The 22,654-nt window shown below is 41.2% G+C and overlaps 1 pseudogene; it reads right to left on the bottom strand.

Moving 5' to 3' along the window:
• Positions 1-245: 245 nt before the first annotated feature.
• LOC144375704 (melanoma inhibitory activity protein 2 pseudogene) lies at positions 246-21,807 on the bottom strand (annotated as a pseudogene).
• Between the last annotated feature and the right edge of the window lie 847 nt (positions 21,808-22,654).

Genomic DNA, 22,654 nt, shown 5'->3' with positions numbered 1-22,654 from the left:
TCTTTATAGAATAGTGGATTAATCAAATTCAATGCTGTAATCATTAGAGTAAAATAGAATGAAAATAATTTACTCATAGTATCATATTTAAACCATCTTTATTTCCAAAATACTATCCTAAGAATTGTAGTTTTATTTAGCTTCAATCAGAGCAAAAGTATAATCACTTACTTAAGTAAAAGCAATTACTTAAAAACTAAAAATGAGAAGTAAGTCAAATTACTTTTGAAGAAAGATCAAAAACATCAGGTTTCTTGTTGATGTTCAGTAGCAGACTCACTTGAAGGTGTAAAGAAGCCTGAAGGGCACTCACTTCTACTTTCAGAATGCGGGGGTGGGGGGAGGAATTCCAGCTCTTGGGGAAGGTCATGAGGAAAATACCTCCATTCACAGACATCTGGCATTGGAAAAAATGGAGGGGGTGGTGGGCCCGGTGGAAAATAATCTCCAGGTGCCCCATACCTGTTTCCTGGAGGAGGCAGAGGGAAAAATGGTCCTCTTCTCATGAACTGACTCCTTGGGTCCACAGGAAATAATTCACCTCTGACTGGAGGGAAAGGTGCCAACAATGAGCCGGAGCCAGTTGCCTGGTTTTCAGAAGGGAGAGGTGAATCGAGCACATTGGAATCATCAAGATTCATTTTGGTCTCCTTTCTACTGGACTGAATTTCTGAAGACATAGGCCCATCCTCTTTATCCAAAGAAGGCAGATTAGAACCTCTGAATTCTGCTGGTCGCCATGGTCTACCATACTTCGAATAACATCCACCTTGCCAAGGAGGACCCAATAGTGAGGGACCATTGGGGGAATGCTTTCTGCCCAATGCTGCATTTGAAACACCAAGTGCACAGGGATCTTCCTCTAGGAGTTCCAATTGAAGCTCCCTTTCAGTTAACTTTTGTCTATTGCGAGCTTTTTGTTTCATGAAATAATGGAGGTTTCTTTCAGCAATCCAAGCCGCCAACTCACTCTCATGTGCTTTTTTCTCAGAGTAAATAATCTTCCCCTGACAGGACTGAATGGTTCTCTCCAATTCTTCTTTAAGATATTTGGCTCGCTTTCTGTAGGTCTCCAGCTCTTCTCTTGTATGGCCCATCTCTTCTTTGACCTTGGAAAGTTTCTCCTCTTGCTCCTCCAGGGAATTTTCCTCTACTCTGAGTTTCCCATGGAGTTTCATCATATTTTCTTGATAGCATTCCATCATGTCTTTAAATTTCTGCTGAAGGTTCTCATTCTCACCTTCAAGCCATGTATTTTCTGACAGCAAGGTGGCCTGTTCAGTCTTCAGACTTCTAATCTGTTCTCTAAGGTCTTCCTTTGTTTTCTCTACTTCAGATAAGAAAGCACAAGTTTGAAATCTTTGTCCTTCTAAGGTTTCTAAGGAGGACTTTAGCTTAGCACCATCAACCAGTTTCTTCACAGCTCCTTTGGGCTCATCATCCAAGTGAGCACCAATTCCTGATTCACTCGTCATTCCCCATTCCAAGTTCCCAATGTCTGTTTGGGCTCCCTTGGTTGGAGAAGACCTATCTTTCATCTTCAGCAAGCCTTCAGTCAGAGACTCCACGTGATTGTCTTTATCAGTTTGAACTTGTTTTGAATGGAATTGAGAGTCTTCCAATGTGGTGCTCTCTTCACATTGGACACGTCCTTGTCCTCTCCATGCTTCAGTGTCTCCTTGTAAGATCGGTTTCTGACTTTGCTGAAGCTGGGAACATTCATCCAAGGCTTCCTTCATTGCCAGCTGAAGTCTTTCCTCACTTATTTGAAGCAGTCTCAAGTTTGTTTTAGTTTCAGCTATTTCTGATCTGATTGATTCAGATTCACCTTCAAGGGATTTTATCCTTCTCGATATATCTGCCATGATTTCATCCTGTTTACAATGTCTAGCCTTTTGTTCTTTTAGCTCTTTGTCTAGAAAAAGTCTTTCATCCCCATGGCTAGGTTTGGACCTATGCAGCTTTTCATAGGTTGCCTCCAAATTGGGGACGTCTGTTGGACCCTTCTCAGAACTGCTGTCCTTTAAAGTTGACTCTAAGCCTTCAAGCTCTTTTTGAACAAGGCTAACTTTTTCAAGTAGTTCACATTTCTCTTCAATTAGTCTAGAAAGTTTTAAAGCCAGCTGTTTTTCTCTTCCCACATACAGCCTGCTTCTAACACACTGAAAACTTCTCCACAAAAACAAGAGAAGAGCAAAACATCCAATAGCTCTACACATCACCAACTCCCAAGGAACACCATAAGGACTTGGGCCTGGCTTCATGTCTTCAGACAATGCTGCCACAACCCTGCCTACTTCTTCCAGGACCACCCGCTAATGTGGCTGTAGGGCAGTCCTTGGTGCCTCCGTCAAGCTAAGTTGGCTTTGGCTCTTGCCACCACAACCACAGCCTGCCCAGGCAGGCCAATATAGGCTGTGAACACTCCGGTGTTTGGTGAGGAACTCAAACCTGCACCAGGCAACGGAACAGACCACTGAGAACCCCTGAAAGGGGGAGTTGTGATGGTGGGGAGCTGGAGTGAAGGACTCCCAGGAGCCTTATGGTGCTCAAGTGCCCATCAAGGTAGTCTTGGCCCCTTCCTTCCCTTACCAGTGCATCCTGAAGTGCCAAGGGTTCAGGTCCCTTCTACTCCAGCCAGACAGGAGTCCTCTCTATGCCTCCCCCCCCTGAGTTTGGTTTAGGCCAGGCCAAGGTGGAGCTTCTTAAGTTTCTATACAGTCATAATACCACTCAGTTTGATATCATGCAAATTCTAAAGCTTTCTAAACTGTCTCAACAGATTTTATGTCATGTATTTATATTTGTACTGCTTTCCCTTTTGCTGTAATAACCCATTGCTTTCCCTGCTTTTGTTCTCTCCCTTTTTTCTTCCTTTCTTCCTTTCTTCCTCCCTTTCTTCCTTTTTTCCTTTTTTCTTTCTTCTTTACTTCCTCCCTTCCTCCCTCCCTTCCTTTTTTTTTCTCCCTTCCCTCCCTTTTCTTTTCTTGCAGTATTTGGCTTTAAACTCCAAGGCCTTCTGCATGCTAGGCCAGCCCACTATCACTCAGCTATATCCCCAGACCTGCTGACTCTTTCTAGGAAGGTCATTTGAATTATTTCTAAAGGAGAAAACTCTCATGATACACTACTTTCTTTCTTTCTTTCATTCTTTTTTTCTTTCTTTCTTTCTTTCTTTTTTTAAAGCTGTGTTAATGACTTATTTTTCTTTTTTTTCAGTTTACCCATAACATTGTTTATATTAAATTTTATTTTTTTATAGAGCAAGCAACCATAAAATGTAAACACCTGGTAAAATAATAACTGTTATTTTTGTTCATTGTACTGTCTTTTTTTTTTAATTTATTTTTAAATTTTTTTAGTCACACATGACAGCAGAATGTATTTTTACATATAATACATACATGGATTGTACATACATCAATCATATTGTCTATTCTATTCTCCTGCCCTTCCTATCCTCCTTACTCCTCCCCTTCTCTCCCATCCTTTCTGTCTATCTAATCTAATGTGACACACTTTTTTTCTTTTTCTCATTAGAACATCATATATGTATTCTGTATAACAATGTACTTCTCCTTCCATCTTCTGTGTAGCTTTCCTTCTCCCTCTTTTTTCCTCCCAACTTTCTTCCCTATTTAGTGGTAGTCTTCTTCTCATGCTCTTTCTCTCTATCCCATTTTGAGTCACCCCCCTTTTATCAGAGAAGACATTTGGCATTTTTTTAGGGATTGGCTCACTTCACTTAGCATAGTCTGCTCTAATGCCATCCATTTGCCTGCAAATGCCATGATCTTGTTATTTTTTAGTGCTGAGTAATATTCCATTGTGTATAAATGCCATATTTTTTAATCCATTCGTCTGTTGAAGGGAATCTAGGTTGGTTCCACATTCTAGCTATTGTGAATTGTGCTTCTATAAACATTGATGTGGCTGTGTCCTGTAGTATGCTCTTTTTAGGTCTTTTTGCTCTAGCCCGAGAAGGGGAATAGCTGGGTCAAATGGTGGTTCCATTCCCAGCTTTCTAAGGAATCTCCATACTGCTTTCCAGATTGGCTGCACCAATTTTCAGTCCCACCAGCAAAGTATGAGTGTACTTTTTTCCCTGCAACCTCGCCAGCACTTATTGTTGTTTGACTTCATAATGGCTGCCATTCTTATTGGAGTGAGATGGTATCTTAGAGTAGTTTTAATTTGAATTTCTCTGATTGCTAGAGATGATGAGCATTTTTTCATGTATTTGTTGATTGATTGTATATCCTCTTCTGAGAAGTTCTGTTCAAGTCCTTGGCCCATTTGTTGATTGGGTTATTTTGTTGTTGTTGTTTAACTTTTTGAGTTCTTTGTGTACTCTAGAGATTGTGCTCTATCTGATGTTTGAGGGGTAAAAATTTGTTTCCAGGATGTAGGCTCCCTATTCACCTCAGATATTGTTTCTCTTGCTGAGAAAAAAAACCTTTTTAGTTTGAATTTGTCCCATTTGTTGATTCTTGGTTTTAACTCTTGTGCTATAGGTGTCTTATTAAGAAATTGGGGGCCTGCCCCCACGTGATGAAGATTAGGGCCAACTTTATCTTCTTTTACATGCAGAGTCTCTGGTCTGATTCCTAGCACCTTGATCCATTTTGAGTTGACTTTTGTGCATGGTGAGAGAAAGGGATTCAATTTCATTTTGTTGCATATGGATTTCCAGTTCTCCCAGCACCATTGTTGAAGATGCTATTCTTTCTCCATTGCATGGTTTTAGCACCTTTGTCTAATATAAGGTAGTTGTAATTTTGTGGATTTGTCTCTGTGTCCTCTATTTTGTACCCTTGGTCTACCAGCCTGTTTTGGTTCCAGTACCATGCAGTTTTTGTTACTATTGCTCTATAGTATAGTTTAAAATCTGAAATCGTGATACCATCAATTTCACTCTTCCTGCTTAGAATTACTTTAGCTATTCTGGGTCTCTTGTTCTTCCAGATGAATTTCATGATTGCTTTTTCCATTTCTGCAAGGATGTCATTGGGATTTTGATGGGAATTGCATTGAATCTGTAAAGTGCTTTTGGTAATATGGCCATCTTAATAATATTAATTCTACCAATCCATGAGCAAGGTAAATCCTTCCATCTTCTAAGGTCTTCTTCTGTTTCTTTCTTCAGGGTGGTATTGTTTTCAGTTTATAGCTCTTTCACCTCTTTTGTTAAGTTGATTCTCAGGTTTTTTTTTTTTTGAGGATATTGTGAATGGAGTAGTTGTCCTCATTTCCATTTCAGAGAATTTGTCACTGATATACAGGAATGCCTTTGATTCATTCGTGTTGATTTTATATCCTGCACTTTCCTGAATTTATTTACTAGTTCTAGAAGTTTCTTGGTTGAATTTTTTGGGTCTGCTAGGTATAGGATCATGTCATCAGCAAATAGTGCTAATTTAAGTTCTTCTTTTCCTATATTTATGCCTTTAATGTCTTTCATCTGTCTAATTGCTCTGGCTAGTGTTTCAAGAACTATGTTGAATAGAAGTGGTGAGAGAGGGCATCTCTGTCTTGTTCCAGATTGTAAAGGGAATGTCTTCAATTTTTCTCCATTGAGAAAGATGCAGGCCTGAGTCTTAGTGTATATAGCTTTTCATTTTGAGGTAATTTCCTGTTATCTCTAATTTTTCTAGTGTTTTGAACATAAAGGGATGGTGTATTTTGTCAAATGCTTTTTCAGCATCTATTGTTGATCATATGGTTCTTATCTTTAAGTCTATTGATGTGGTGAATTACATTTATTGATTTTCGTATACTGAACCAGTCTTGTATCCCAGTGATGAATCCCACTTGGTCATGGTGCACGATCTTTTTTATATGTTTTTGTATCCAATTTGCCAGAAGTTTATTGAGGATTTTTGGATCTAAATTCATTAGGGATATTGGTCTGAAATTTTCTTTCTTTGAGGTGTCTTTATCTGGTTTGGGAATCAGGGTGATGTTGGCCTCATAGAGTGAATTTGGAAATACTCCCTCTTTTTCTATCTCCTTAAATAGATTCTAGAGTATTGGTATTAGTTCTTCTTTAAAGTTCTTGTAAAACTCTGCCGTGTATCCATCTGGTCCTGGGCTTTTCTTGGTTGGTATTCTTTTGATGGCTTCTATTTCCTCACTTGATATTGGTCTGTTTAGGTTGTTTATAACATCCTGACTCAATCTGGGCAGTTCATATGCTTTAAGGAATTTATCAATGCCTTCACAATCTTCTATTTTATTAGAGTATAGGGTTTCAAAATAATTCCTAAGTATCTTCTGTATTTCTGAAGTGTCTGTTGTGATATTGCCTTTTTCATCCCATAAGCTAGTAATTTGGGTTCTCTCTCTTCTTCTCTTTGTTAGCATTTCTAGTGGTCTATTAATCTTTTAAACTTTCTGTAATATTTTATCTTCTCCTGATATAGTTTTCTTTTGTAAATGCTGTGTTGAACATAAATAAATGAAAATTATTTAATTATTTTGTCTTTTGTCTATTTGCTTTAAATTACTTAATTTGTACAATATTGATTTTATATTTTTCCTATATGAGGGTTAATTGCTCTTGACAAATATTATACATTTCTAATTAAAAACAGAATAACATATGCTTGAAGGCTGGCTGCAATATTATACACATAGCATTGATTTCAGTGCCTGGCAAATGCTTCTCAGAGTGAATGACTGAAGCAACAATGGCTATTATTATCACCGTTTCTATTGTTATTATGTTACACCTGCAAATAGCTTTTTTATTTCTTGACCTTTAGCTAACTGTGAGTTACAATATATTACATAACCCTAGGAAGAAAATGGAGCTTTATTCATTGAAATCTTTGCCAACTCCAAATGAATTACATCATCATAGTTACTATTCATTGAAGGATTTTAAGTTTGTAACTCTGCTTTGGGGACAAGTGATTTCTTTCTTCATTTGTTTGTTTTTCTTTTAGACTTCCAAATGATTTACAAAGATAAAGATTTGATCTTACAAGATGTATATGTCTGTTAGTGTATGTAAAGCTAGATGTCACATTGGTAAAATGTAATACAATGGCTTTTTAAACTAAATTTATTAAAATGCCTAAGTTTGAAGTTATCTCTCTTATTTTAGAGCAGCCCTCATGTTTGCTGTGGAACACAAATCAACACAAATATTTGAGCTGCTTCTTCAATGTGGTGTTAATGTGTCTGCTTCAGATAACTGTAGAGAGAAGAAGAAGAAGAAGAAGAAGAAGAAGAAGAAGAAGAAGAAGAAGAAGAAGAAGAAATAATACAATTCCCAGACTAGTAGAGGTAAAAATACCTAGTCACAACCCATCTTCAGTGTGCTGTATTTTAAGCTCCAGGTAGCTCTCCTTTTTCCATCCATACCCTTATTCTATTGTGTGTGGATGCAAACCCCTAAAAGACACCAGCCTGCAGGGATCCTGATGTTGTATCATCAAACACTGATCCCAGTTTCCCAGAACGTGTGTTGGTAAATGTGTTACTTATTTTTTCACACAACACCCCACTCTTCAAAGAAAATTGTAGCAGCAGGAAGGGGTGAATCCTAGGTTGATCTGCAGATTGTGGTCCAGGCATCTGTTCAGATTGCGGGTTTGGGGCTGATGTCTGGAATCTTATGGGCAAGCAAAGCGTCTTTGTTTAGCGTTGTGTTTTCCACTCTGGTAGAATCTGTGAAAGGTTCACTGTATGGTGTCCTGTCACACACTCTGAAATGTATTTTTCCATCATGGCAGGACCTGGCGGAGTTGCATTTTGACTGTTTTCTCAGGTCCATGTGCAGAGCCCCCAGACACAGTAGCTCCTCTGTTCTGACATCTTAGTTCTCTCCCTGAAAATCTCATCTGGTTTACACTTTCTAAGAAAAATACCATTGATTGTCATTGATTTTGATCGTAACTGCATTAAGTCTGTTTAGTGTTTTTGGTAGTATGGCCAATTTGATAAAATTAATTCTGCCTAGCAAAGAGCAAGGTAGACATTTCTACCTTCTAAGGTCTTCTTCTATGACTCTTATTAGGGTTTTGTAGTTTTTGTTTTATAGATCTGTCACCTCTTTTGTTAAATTCATTTCCAAATGTCTTATTTTTTTCAGGTTATTGTGAACGGGGCAGTTTCCCATATTTTGGTCTCAGAGGCTTATATGCAGATATTCCTTTTATATATTGGTGTTGATTTTATATTCTGCTACTTAGCTGAACTCATTTACTACTTTTAGAAGTTTTCTGGTGGACTTTTTGGTTCTTCTAGTTATAGAATTGTATGATCAGCAAGTAGTACTAATTTACATTCTTCTTTTCCTATACAAAGCCCTTTGATTTACTTTGTCTCTCTAATTGTTCTGGCTAGTGTTTCAAAAACTATGTTTAATAGAAGTGGAGAAACAGGGCATTCCTGTCTTGCTGCAAATTTTCGATGGAATGCCTTCCTTTTCTCTGTATTTAGAATAATCTTGGCCTGAGGCTTCGCAGAGATAGCCTTTATGATGTTGTCATGAGTTCCTGTTATCCCTAGTTTTTCCAGTGTTTTGAACATAAAACAGTGCTGTATTTTGTCAAATGCTTTTTCTGCATCTATTGAGATGGTCATATGGTTCTTATCTTGAAGCCTATTGATGTGATGAATTATATTGACTGATTTTCATATGTTGAACAAACCTTGCATACCTGGGATGAATCCAACCTGATCATGGTGCATGATATTTTTTATATGTTTTTGTATTCAATTTGCCAGAATTTAATTGAGGATTTTTGCATATATATTCATTAGAGATACTGGTCTGAGGTTTTCTTTCTTTGAGGTTTCTTTTTTTGGTTTGGGAATCAGGGTGATATTGGCCTCATAGAATGAAGTTGGAAGTACTCCTTCTTTTTCTGTTTCCTGAAATAGATTGAAGATTATTGGTATTAGTTCTTCCTGAGAAGTCTTTTAAAACTTGGCTCTATATCCATTTGGTCCTGGGCTTTTCTTGGGTGCTGATCTTTTGATGACTTCTTCTAGGTCCTCACTTGATATTGGTCTCTTTAAGTGATGTATGTTGGGGATGAAAATCAAGTCAAGATGTGCCTGGCAGTTTACCAGGAGGAGTGGTTTGTTAAGCAATGCCAGCGAGCCATTAAGATGATGAGGATTTCTTATTGGCTGACTGCTGTATCTAGATGATGTTAATTGAGTCAAGCTGTGTGTAATTAGTTAGGTATATATACCTCTGTTGTTCTGCAGAGAAGTTGTTCTGCTACCTTAGGAGCCCACTACTTTGCGTTCTCGCTCAGATCCGCTGAGTTCACTTGCAATAAAGTAGTTCCCGCTTCAACCTTCAAGTTGCTTGTCACCTCCCGGTTATTTGCCCAGCTGGACTGCAGCAAATGTACATCTTCCTGGCTCAATCTGGGCAGGTCATATGACTTTAGGAATTTACTGATGCCTTCACTATCATCTATTTTATTAGAGTTATGATTTCAATATAATTTCTAATTATCTTCTGTTTTTCTGTAGTGTCTGTTTTGATATTTATTTTTTTTTTAAAATGTATGCTAGTAATTTGGGTTCTCAGTCTTCTTCTCTTTGTTAGCATGACTAAGGGTCTGTGATTCTTATATATTTTTTCAAAGAACCAATTCTGAGTTTTGTCAATTTTTCCAAATGTTTCTTTTGTTTTTATTTCACTGATTTCAGCTCTGATTTTAATTATTGCATGCCTTCCTCTGCTTTTGAAGATGGTTTGTTCTTCTTTTTCTAGGGCTTTGAAGTGTAGTGTGAAGTCATTTACTTCTTGGCTCTTTCTTCTTTCAAGAAATAAACTGCAAGCAATGAATTTTCTTCTTAGTACTGCTTTTATAATGTCCTAGGTATTTTGATATGTTGTGTCTGAGTTCTCATTTACCTCTAAGAATTTTATAATTTCCTCCTTGATATCTTCTGTAACCCATTGTTCATTTAGGAGCATATTGTTCATTCTCCATATGAAGAAGGAATTTTTCTTCCTTAATTTATTATTGATTTCCAATTTTATTTCATTACAATGGGATAAAATGCATTGTAGTAACTCTACTCCTTTGTATTTGTTAAGAGTTGCCCTGGACATAATATAGCGTCTATTTTTTAGAAGGATCCATGTGCTGCTGAGATATTGTGCTGCTTGATATTGGTTGATATTTTATATATGTCAACTAAGTCTAACTTGTTAATTGTGGTTTTGAGTTCTATGGTTTCATTATTCAAATTTGATTGGACAGTCTTCCCAGTGGTGAGAGAGGTGTGCTAAAATGACCCATGATTATTATGCTTTGGTCTATTTGACTCTTGAACTTGAGAAGAATTTTTTATATGAACATAGCTGCACCATGGTTAGGGGCATATATATTCAAGATTGTTATGTCTTGTTGCTGTATGGTTCCCTTGATCAATATGTAGGGTTCTTCTTTATCCCTTTTGATAAACTTTGGCTAGAAGTCTACTTTATTTGATATGAGTAAGGACACCCCTGCTTGCTTCTGAGGTCTGTGTGAGTGTATGATTTTTCCCAACCTTTTACCTTCAGTCTGTGTATCTCTTTTCTTATCAAATGATTTCATTGTACACAGCATATTGTAGGATCTTTTTTAAAATAATCTAGTCTACTAGCCTGTATCTTTTGAATGGTGAGTTCATGCCATTAACATTTAGGGTTACTATTGAGATATGATTTGTATTTCCAGTCATATTTGTTTATCTTTGTTATTTAATTTGACTTGCTTTTTTACTTTGATTAGTTTTTTCCCATTGTGTACTCCATTCCACTGTTGTTTTCATTGTTCTTTTCCATTTCCTCTTAATGATATATTTGCCAAGGATATGTTGACCACTGGTTTTCTGCCTGCAGATTCTCTTAACTTTTGTACAAAATGGAAGAATTTTATTTAATCATCAAATCTGACACTTAGTCTTGCTGCATACAAGAGTCTTGGTTAGAATACAGTATATTTTAGCATTGGAAATATATTGTTCCAGGATCTTCTAGCTTTCAGGGACTGTGTTGAAAGATAGCCTTTAAACTAATTGGTATACCCCTATATGTGATCTGCTGCTTTTTTCTTGTGGCTTTTAAAATTTTCTTCTTGAAAACTTCAATGGAGAACAATCTAAAAAATACCTGACAAGTCCTCCTAAATACTGTCATGGTTATCAGAACAAGGGAGTTCATAGAAACTGTCATCCCAAGAGAAGTTCATGGAGACATGATGACTGGATGTCATGTTGGATCCTAGATGGAATCCTAGAACAGGAAGACACAGTACCAAGAATCCAAAAGATATGTGACTTCAGTTAATTTTAACATACCAGTACTTCTTCTTCATGATGAATGGTCTAAGATGTTAACACTTTAGAAACAGCTTACCTAAGTCATAATAAGGATATAAACCAGGCTGAGGCTACCTGTAAATCTCTGCACTTTCTTTTCAATTTCTGTATAAAGCTAAATCTAAGCCTGCCATGGTAGCACATCCTTGTAATCCCAGTGTCTTGAGGGGCTGAAGCAAGAGGATTTCAAGTTCAAAGCCAGCCTCAGCAACTTAGTGAAACCCTAAGTAACTCTGTGAGACCCTACCTCTAAATGAAATACAACAAAGGACTGGGGATGTGGCTCAGTGATTAAGCACACCTGGATTCAATCCCCAGTAACTCCCCCCCCCAAAAAAAAGATTAAACTAATGTAAAACCTTAGGATATGGTTATATTTTCTCAAACACCTACTTGTTTAATTATTCATACATTTAATTACTGGTAACTGACACTCTTAGCTAGTTCTGTATTTTATTATGAACATTTATAACACAAAAATCAAATAGTTCAAACTAATATAAAATTCAAAGTATGTGGGCTGGGGTTGTAGCTCAGCAGTAGAGCACTCACCTAGCATATGTGAGATACTAGGTTTGAGCCTCAACACCACAGAAAAATGGATAAATAAAAATAAAGGCATTTTGTCCAACTACAACTAAAAAATTTTAAAAATTCAAAGTATGTGCCACTTTTACATATTTCAAGTTGAAGTAAAACATATGTAAACTTGTTATATTTTTATTCTGTCACTATGTTTTAGGTTTGCCTTCTTAAAACTTGATCACTAGAGGGGAAAAATGACATTTTAGAGATTTTATTTCAAATCATGGTTTAACTTTCCCAAGTGAGTGACTGTATAAAAAAAAGTTCTAATGGCAAATTGACTCACTGTGACTGAATCACTTATCCCAAATAATTTTTGTATCTATTTTATTTGTATGCATACCTTTTAGCAGCAATATAATCAAATATTTGTCACAGGAACAAACAGTCAAGGAACGTCCAACTCCTCCTAGACCTCTGCAGGAAGTGGTAAGCCAAGAGAAGCAGAGGTGTCAACTCAGTCCAGGAGTGATATTAGATGCTGCTGTGTTGTGGGGAAACACTCTATCTTTTAGAAATCACAAGGAGCTATGGATGCCCAAACTCTTGCATCAGTCTAAATCTAGTTGAACTTCTAAGTAATTTTATTGTCACTAGCTCATCATGAAGCTAATGACAACTAAAGGATCTATAGGGCTGGGGATGTAGCTCAGTGGTAGAAAGGTTTCCTAGCATGCAGGAGGCCCTAGGACAAACTCCCAGAACCACAAAAGGAAAAAATAGAATTTGTGTCTTATTTGCGTAATCAAATAAAAAATGAATAATCACTCCTCTTAAGAAAACATGTTGGGTCTAAAACACTTGAGACTTTCAGAATCAAAATACTCTCCTTATAGTGTAATGCATAGCTAGACCACCATGAAGAGTGGTGTCCCATCATAAAACATGTTCACATGAAGCATACCATCAAAACAACAAAAAGGCTTTATTGACAGTTGACTGCTGATACTCTCTGAAAACTTGGAGTTGAGGTCATGGGCCTGCTAAGCTGCCCAGTAGCTCCTCAGATGGTCCCTAAATGAAGGATCCAGATCTAGCACTACACGCTGGCTGGCTCATGGCTGGTGGAGGATGCTGTGCCTGGCTAGGCCTGGTCATTCTGCTTTGTTTCCCTGGTCCTAAGGGCAGGCAGAATGGGGCTGCTTCCACAGGGAGCACTCAGGAACCTCACATTCTTATTCAATGGTGGTCCCTGCAGCTATCAGGTCTCCCTAACCTGCTGTCATCCACAATGTTCTCTTTTGTTAGAAGATAAATTCTCAAAATAATTCTCTTTTATTAAAAGAAAAATATGATTTTGGGGAAAAATACATTTTGAGGGAACTGGGTCATACAAGGCAGCTGAAATGTCACCATGGTGCTGGAGGTCTGTGTGGAAATTCACTCCTACCTTCTCCTCTACCTCTTTACAGTATTCTGTTTGAGAAGAATGAGGAAGCTGCTTTCACCAGTTTCTGCCTGTGGGAGGCCCTGGGGTTCATCACTGTCTTTGGTTACAGCTCCTTTCTCTGTGTCATCATCAAGCTGTACATTCTGCTGGGAGTCCTGAGTCACCTTGGTCACCTATACAGGAGTGTTAAATACCTGGTCAAACCCTCACTGCCAGACAGACCAGCCAAGCATTGGAAGGAGAGACAGGGACAGATATGTGACAGCAATAGGTCCTGGCAGGGGATGTCCAACACTCAAGTTCAAAAGGGGTACAGATGAGTGAGCCAAATACAGAAATAGCAGGCCTCCTGAGACCCACAGGGGAGTCTCAATATGCATGCAGTGACTTTAGGACTTGCTTCCTGTCCTGATGCTTATCTCTGACAGGATCTCAGGTCATCAAGGAATTCCTGGGAATACAACAGACCATCATAGTCATCAAGAATTCTTCTGAAAGGAGCAGTGACAGAGGATCTCACCATGACAGAGCTGGACATTCATGTGCATGTCATCATTGCCTGGGTACCCCATCCCTTCTGCCTCTCCTCCTTCCCAACACTGGCAATGCTATCCACAACTCCTTCTCCACACCATCCTTCTTCATCCAGTCTTCTTCTTCATCTTGAGTCCCTTTACATCTGCCCAGGCCCCCTCTCTCCACCCTCTTGAGTTTGTACTTGTTGGCATGAACATTTCTTCCAGTTGAATTTGGCTTCCCAGTATCTAGTGTGTCATCCAGCAGATGCTATACATTTGCAAGTGCAGGAAAGGCAAGCTCCAGACCCCCACATCCATGGTCCAATCCCTCACTATTCCCAGAGCCCTCTGACAGATGTTTGTCTCTGTCTGCAGATGAAACAGTACCAGATGCTGGTGTGGAGCTTCTTTCTTCCAGTCAGCATTAGCCAAGTAGGCACAGCAAATAAATAAAACCTTGCACCTGCCACAAGCTAATGTCTCATGGTTTTTTAAGTGTCACTTTGCCTCAAGCTGAGCATCATTGCAACCTGCAGAATGTCCCAGAGTTTCTAATGTGCATGATGCCAGTGCCTGTCCTGCTATTCTCCACTTTCAGCCTGGATGTGCTTGTCTGTCCAGGTGTGCTGTGGTAAGTTTCTCCTCCTACCTGTGTGATCAGGAGCAGATCTAAAGTCATACCCTGCTTTTTGCTTTATCAACACAGCTCTCTGCTTACTTCGTATCCTCCTTACATCTCAGCAGTACCCAGACTCACTCTCCTTCCTGCAGAGCTCCTCCTTCACCTCCATTCTGGGCTATTAAATGAGAGGATTGTTCTACATCCCAGGGATGACACTCCAACCCTGCAGCCCAAGCCCACTGAAACTTTCATGTCTATAGCTCACCATCTGAACTCCTGCCCAGGATGCACCAAGTCTTGTGTAATTGAACTCAGATGCCCCTTTAAGGCAAATTCAGCCAACGTTCACTCTCAGTACTTCTCTTAGACATTTCTTCCTTCTGTTCTGGGTCCTTAGCTCAGCTGCTCCTGTCTCTGTCTAAATTATGTCAGCCTCCCAAACCCAAATGCCAACCAAGCTTCTGCCATCTTCAGTAACTCTTTCATAGTGCAGGGTCTTCCTACTGCCTGGTACCAGTGCCCTATGCTTTTCCATTTTAGCCAGGCTTCACAGGCCATCTTACCATACCCTTATTTGTAAGGTCCACAACTGACTGCAGCTTCCACAACATGGAGCTTGCATTGTTGCAAAAGAGTCAAAGCTGGCAGAGGGAGTGCAAGTGGCCCTGATGTTTTTTAATTTAATTTTTAAGGAAGGCTTGAAGGAGCCCACATAGACATGCCGCATGCTTTTGGCAGCCTGTCTTGAGACAGCTGAGTGAGCCACATGGGTGGACTGATCTGGCTCAGAGGCTAAAGGTAAGAGTGGTTAGTACTGATGCTAGAGACCAGCCTTACTCTCCCTGAGACTGGGGTGGTGCTGGGCAGTGCTCCAGCCTACAGACATCACTTAAAGACCCATGATGGACACTGGAAATGAGGAGGAATGTCTGTGGAGTGGCCCAGTCTTCAACTGCAGGTCCAGAGACCCATGTCCCCAGTAACAAGAAGCAGGCCAGTTGTCATGAGCCATCCATGGGCTATATGTGTGAACTATTGCACATAGTAGCCAAATGAGCGGATAGGCCTAGCACTGCAAGCTCTCTGTCAAGGATTGATCACATGATACAGGTGCACCTCCCCCTCTAGCTCTGCCTCAGATCCCACACAGCACCTGAGATGGGTGTGACTCACCAAGATGTCAACCTATCTGCTGACAAGACGTCATGAAGCAAGACTCCGTCCTTGAAATCTTATCCCTCTCTGAGGTTCCTGATATAAAATAAAGGAAACAGGGTTCATGCTCTCTTTATAGCATGGAAACTGAACATTAAGCTCACAGAGAAGTCCTGCTCTCAGTTTAAAAACTACCCTCTGTGTTGTGTGATTTTTCACCACTTTTTTAGCTTAATGTTGCAGCCAGCTCTTTGAAACCCAGTTTGTCTCATCTGTGCACATTGGGCAAGAGCCAGGGTCTCTCCAACATGCCTTACCAGGTGTTCCTGAGACAGAGGTGCCAACTGACAGATCTCAAGTAGGATTGAAGGACATCAGAGATGTGTTGAGACCTTGATCTCCTTGTCCTGTGTTACTGCTACTAACATGGTGAAGAAACATGCAGCTGTTTTGGTGAAAGCCCACCCCACCTGGGAACCCTGACTCTAGGCACAAGCTACCTGGCTGCTCTGAAGAATGTCTGCAGAGAGCTTCTGGATGGCCACACAGAGGCTCCAGACACTGTGCTCCTTTCTACTGGGCACCAATCACCCTCGGTTGGGCTCTAGCTCACCTGTCTGGGATACCAGGACCTTGTCTGCTTGCTTCATCCTTTTTAACCTTTTGAACAAATGTCTTTCTGGCTGTGCCAAGCACCCTGGTGAGAGCCTGGAGGAAGAACATTACTAGCCTCAGTGGAAAAAGATGGATGCTGGGTCTCAGGCCACCCAGAGCTACCAGCCTAGCTGAGCTTAGGGAGTGTTGAATTGTGATAAACTTCCAAGGTAAACCATTAATTCTTGCTCTGGTTTTCATGTAAAATGGAATTATTCCTACTTATATGGAATAATTAAAGCCATGTGGACTGCAAAGCAACATGAAAAACTAAGCCCAAAAACCATCCCCTAGAGCAAGGTCAGTGTACAATACTTTTTTGTGAACCCCTCAATGCAATGGAGTTCTTACAAGCTTTGATTAGGTTTGAGGTATCCATCTTAAACCCCCATGGCCCAACTCCCAGGACTCAACAACAAATTCATAAATACATATCTTTGGTACTTGCTCAGAGTAAAGAGTGAAGGCAAGATTTTAAAAATATAGTGTGTAAGGAGCACTCTAAAGAAGCAAGCACCCAGGCAATGCAAGTTGAACTTGGACATATGACAACCATCTGCTGTCTTATCCTTCTGACCTTTTGTGAAGTGCAAAAGATAGCGACTATAAGGATGACAACAAGGCCCTGTAAACTGCAAGGTGACCTATATAAGCTCTCACAGAAGCTCAGCTCCTCAGACAGAGGGACACAGGGAGGCAAATGCTCAGAGACTTTCTACTCTGCTACCATCAGCCACCAGAAGGGGACACTCAGGGAAGTGAACATTCAGAGACTCCCTAACCCTGCCATGTATGCACTCTCACTCTCCCCACAGCGCCACTAGTGTTGCCCTGCTGTCACTGTGAACTGCTGCCGCTCAGGTTCCCAGTTGAGCTACTGGCATCTGACAGTAAAGAGACCACTTCTGTGGCCCAGAGACATTGCACTATGAATGGAACATGGTCTATTACATCTGAGGGACTTGCTGGCTGGGTGAGATGGGAATAGTACCATTCTCTGTGTGTTAAGAGTACTTTCAATATAAATGCATTTCAAACGCATCTAGCTCTAATGTAGTTCCTTCAGCACTGCTCACAACAGTGTGCCCCATGATATTACAAAATTTTCTAAAAACTGAATGTGTATCTAAAAGGAAATAAATCTAGAAATAATGAAATTAAGAGCACACAGAAAGAGAAAAGGATGTGTTAACAATATAGGCCATGGCTATGGCTAATCTGAAGTCATAGCCATATGCTGAGGTTGGCTTGAATGTCACCTGCCTCCCAGGCCAAGACAGAAGCCTGGGTCACATATGCACCATCATCTGACAAAAGACAACATACCAAAATTTTTAAATAAATTGATTTTCTAGGTACTACGGTATAAAGAAGATTTTTATTGAACCTATCCACAGAATATGAACCAAACAAAGTGGGCCCTGTCTGGGATGGATGACTTTATTTATGGCAGTGTGATAAAAGCTGAGGGCCCTCTGTGAGGATGTGACTGTAAACATGTTTGAGCAAAACAAGCTTGAGAGGCCTGAGCAGAGCTTTTATGTGGGTTGGGCTTGGTCATTCCTGATGCCTCCCCCAGAAGACTGTAGCCTTCTACTTCTTGATCTGTGCACCTCAGCCTTCATGAAGCTATTCCAACCAGCATTATTTACACTGTGAGGTAAATTGCTCAAGGTATATTACTAAGAGAGATGCCAGGGAATAGAGATATCAAGGAAACACTTAATATGAAATAATACTTGAAGAAGAAAATGGCATTCAACAAGCTCCTCTAGTTTCATGTCTAAACCAAGAACAAGAGATTACTTTTCTTCCACATCCACTTCCAGGTCTAAATGGTTCCCTTATTACTGGGCCCAGACTCCAGCCACACTTAAGAACATCTCTTGGGCTGTGGATGTGGCTCAAGCAGTAGCGTGTTCACCTGGCATGTGTGCAGCCCAGGTTCAATCCTTAGCACTACATACAAACAAAGATGTTGTGTCCGCCAATAACTAAAAAAGAAATATTAAAATTCTCTGTATGTCTGGCTGGCTGGCTGTCTCTTTCTCTCTCCCTCTCTCTCTCTCTCTCTCTCTCTCTCTCTCTCTCTCTCTCTCTCTATTTCTCTCTCTAAAAAAAAGAGATTAGTTAAAAAAAAAAAGAACATCTCTTACAGATCCCTGAGCACCTTCTCCCTGGCCTGTGGGAATAACACAGCACCAAACCACTCTAGGCATGAGGCCTATTGGGGGACTCGGTTAAGTCAGCTCCTGAGAGCCAAGGGAAGTCCCCTAGTGTGCAGGGCTAAACAGATGTGTTCAGAGCACCCCATCTTTCAGGTTCTACCTGGTTTTTCGGTTGTTTTTATGTTTGTTTATTTGGTGTGGGGAGCAGGGGGGATTGGAGGATTAAGCCCAGGGACACTAAACCCTAAACCCCAGAGCTACATTCCCAGCCGTTTTTGTTTATTTTTTTAAATTTTGAGACAAGTCTTGCTAAGTTTGCTTGGTTTAAGTTCAAATTCAAGTTCAAGTTCACTAAGTTCAGAAGGCTGGCTTTGTACTTGTCATCCTCCTGCTTCAACTTCCTGAGCTGTTGAGATTACACCTTGCCAGATACAGCCTGGTATTTTGAGAGAATATCTCCTTCTCTGATTGTGAATGTTCCCATGCCATAGGTCCTTCATTTTGCACCCTATGGATCATCTCTCTCACTAGGGAAGTCTCCCAACACAATGTTCCCTAACTTCTGCTCCCTGACTTCATCCCCTTTTTTGGTCATTCTGTTTGCAAAAAATAAAGTAAAACAAAAACCTTCCAGGCCTTCCCCACCAATTGCTTTGCCAAGTAAGAATTTTAACTTGGGAATTCAAAAGCTGACTCTTCATTTACTCTGCTGTGTCAACATCTGCCCACCTGGAGCTTTATGCAGAATGGGCCCTCCTTGGAGAATGGTCCATTCCTTCCAACTTCCGGCAGTGCTGGGTTTTCCTTCTCCTCAGCTCTGGCCCTGAAAGGTCATCAATGACAGGGGTGGAGACTTCAAAAATGTGACATCCAATCTATAAAGACTCACCTGCACAACCTGGGAGTATGCTCATGGGCCCACATGTTCATGTGCACACACATGAAGCCAGAGTCCACAATGCAACTCCAAGGACAGCATGACATCTGAGAAGAAACTCCAGAACATGTCCATAGGATAACAAGCCAGGGCCTCATCCACAGTCCCGTGGTGAGCAATCTGATTGGCCTTGACCATCCTCCCTCCAAAGCTCTTTCTTCACCCTACCCTCCTGTGCCCACCTTCCTCTGGATCTACTTTGAAACCTGGGTTTTTAGTAAAGATCTTGATTTCTGCCTCCCAGCAATCTTTCCTGAGACTCAGTCCGGTTGGTTTAACTTCCCACCTTAACCCAACAAACAGCAGGCCAGCTTAATTTGCTCCAGATGATTCCTGTCATACACACACACACACACACACACACACACACACACACACACACACAAATCTAATGAACACATTAAGATAAACAAGTATTTATTGTGAAAAACCAAGTATTCTTTTAGATACAGCTGATAAAACAGGGCACAGAACAGTAGAACTTTGCTCTTTGGAAGTTTCTATTCTGTATCATACTGTGCAGTGAGTTCATGGTGATCAACTGGGGTCAGGGAATCAAGACAGAATCATGCATGATTGTGTGCGAGGTGGAAACACCCAACTTCCCAAGCAAGATGACCAGAGACACACAAGAGAAGTCCAGCCACTTAGACAAACAGAGTCGACAATCAGAGAGGCAGTCTGGAACCCACATGTCCACAGTGGAGCATGTGAGGCCTAGGGAAGATCACACAGACCTAGATATCAATGTCAGGATGGTGGGGTTTATTCTGAGCAATGGCTACCTGCATTAGTTTCCTAGGTGGCAATTTGAAGGAAAGTACCACAATTTGGGGTGGCTGAAAAGCAGTAAATTGCATCCAAAAGAAGGATTGGCATCTCCACTCCTGAAATCCTCTGTACTCCTTCTCCAATACCTTTAGCAATAGTGATGAGATGATTTTGAGTGGGGAGGCTGCATGGCAGATGCAGAAGCATCCACCATTGTTGCAGGCATGCCCATCCCTGCCCACTGGCTCACCTCTTCCTTCCCTGCACACATTATTATGAAAATGATTTCATAGAACACTGAGAACACCCATGCCTTCTCAGAAGTGATTTCTCCAACCATCGCTACTCACCCTGTCCACAACCCTCAGGGAGGGATTCCTCTGGGCCAAGGTCACCAGCTAAAAGTCATGTCTACACTGGCTCAAGTGGAGAGACTCCATCCATATCAGATCCATACAGCAAGTGTGTCTGTACTAGGTCAAAACAAGTAATGCTCTATGCTGGCTCAAGGTGAGTGACCAACTACACAGATTCAAGATGAGTGAGTCTCACCTATTCTAACTAAAGGCCAGTGATTATCCACACTGCAGAGGGAGGCACAGTGGTCCAGGCCTTACAGAAGATGGCTGGTGGGCCCCTGCCCTCACTCTGAGGCCCCACCTTTCTTTTAATCAGCCTACATTTAAATCTAAATATTATTGGAACAATAATTTTATGACAAAATTTGTCTGCAACAAGTTTATTAAGAAATATCTCAGGAGAATGGGGGAAAGGACAGAGGAGCAGGGCAGGATGAAGTGTCCTAGGCTGAACAGTCTCTGACATCTTACACAGGTGGGGACAGAGGAGACTCAGGCTGTCCACTGGCATTGTCTGGCTCAGCTCTCCACCCCCCTGAAGCCACATTGTTTATAGATTTGGCATGTTTCTTCTCTGTTATTAAAGCCACTTTATTGCTGACATGTGGCATGTAGCTGCACAGTCATTGGACACAGGTAGTGATACTCTTCCTCACTCACTTCTAGCCATTTCTTTTGCCAGGGCCTTGCCTTGTGGATGTGGCCATTGGGCCTCCTTGGGCAACTGATACTCACAGGGCAAAGGGAAGGTACAAAGGGCAGGCTCCCTGGTGCTCTTCTGTGAGTGGACAGGAACACCAGAAAGATCCTTGGGGCATGGGTGAAACATAATCTTTAGAGGCACAGGCTTCCAATGGCCAGGGCAGAAGGGCATCAGAAGAACCAGCCTGTTGGGACCTTTTACCTTCTTTGGGACGCAACCATTATTGGGTGTTGGCTGAGGTGGCCTCATGGGTTCTTCCAGAGCATTTCCCTATAGGTGACCTGGCTGGATTGGCGTTAGCCCGCATGCGGGCTTTTGACATTAGCTTCACCTGACGGTTTAATCTGAAATCTGCCTAGGCCCCTTAGTGATAGTGATGTAACTTCCCCTTATTGGTTCTTGCTACTGTCTCTTCTTATGGCCTCCTATCACTATATAACCTTGTTCCTGACACAATAAAGTTGAGATTGCTGCACCTCTATGGTTGACTCAACTCCCGACTCGGTGTGGTTCTTGGCCAGGCTGGGTGGCAGCCGGGTCACGACACTTACCTTCTCGCTCAGCCCCTCAGAGACGACAGGCTGGTCCTGCCTGTCTCCCATGTGTCTTTGTTGAAGGGAGCAATACCAGCCTGCCTGCCATTCCTCTCCACTTCCTGCCTGCAGGGACCCCCCACTCTTAGCAGTGCCTCCCAGTCTGAATTTGGGTTCCATCCCTCCACAATCTTTGGTAGATGACCCAGAAAAAATAACACCCTACCCTTTGACCTTATGATGCTTCAGTATCAGGTGTATAGCCATCTTTGCATCAAACTTTCTCTTGGACAGAGACACCCAGGTTTGGCATGGATCAAAACCCATGTCAAACAGGATTATAATGATTGTGGGGCCTGGTTTGTACGTGCCTCACTACAGTCACAGGGTATATACTGCTCACCTTGCCTTAGCCATGACTGCTGTAAGATTTACTTGACTGTGGGCCTCTTCTTGGGGTTCACAGTATTTTCTGGATGAGCCTTCGTGTTTTGATGGGAACAGAGTGAAGAATGTGGTATCTTGCATGAACACTCCTCATCAGCACTTCCTGAGTGATGTTCACCATAAACGGGCAGCTCCCTCTCAACATAAAATACAGAAGGACACCCAGGCTCCAGATGTCCACTGGGGGCTCTCATACACTTGCCACAGGACAAGTTCAGGGGCAAGGTATGTAAGAGTACCCCAGAAATTGTCCAGCTTCTGCCCAGCCATGAACCTGGTGCTGAGACCAAAGTTGATGAGTTTGATATTGCCTCTGGCATTCACCATGATGTTCTCTGGCTTCAGATCTTGGTGAATGACACCCTTCTCATGGAAGAAGACCATGGAACACACTATCTTCCTGAAGATTCTCCAGGCCTCCTGTTCCTGCATGCCACCACATGTGATATACTGAAGTAGTTGTTCCCCA

The sequence above is a fragment of the Ictidomys tridecemlineatus genome, chromosome 3 (assembly GCF_052094955.1).
Source record: "Ictidomys tridecemlineatus isolate mIctTri1 chromosome 3, mIctTri1.hap1, whole genome shotgun sequence".
In the NCBI taxonomy this organism is placed as follows: domain Eukaryota; kingdom Metazoa; phylum Chordata; class Mammalia; order Rodentia; family Sciuridae; genus Ictidomys; species Ictidomys tridecemlineatus.
This window is presented reverse-complemented; position numbering and strand designations above follow the sequence as displayed.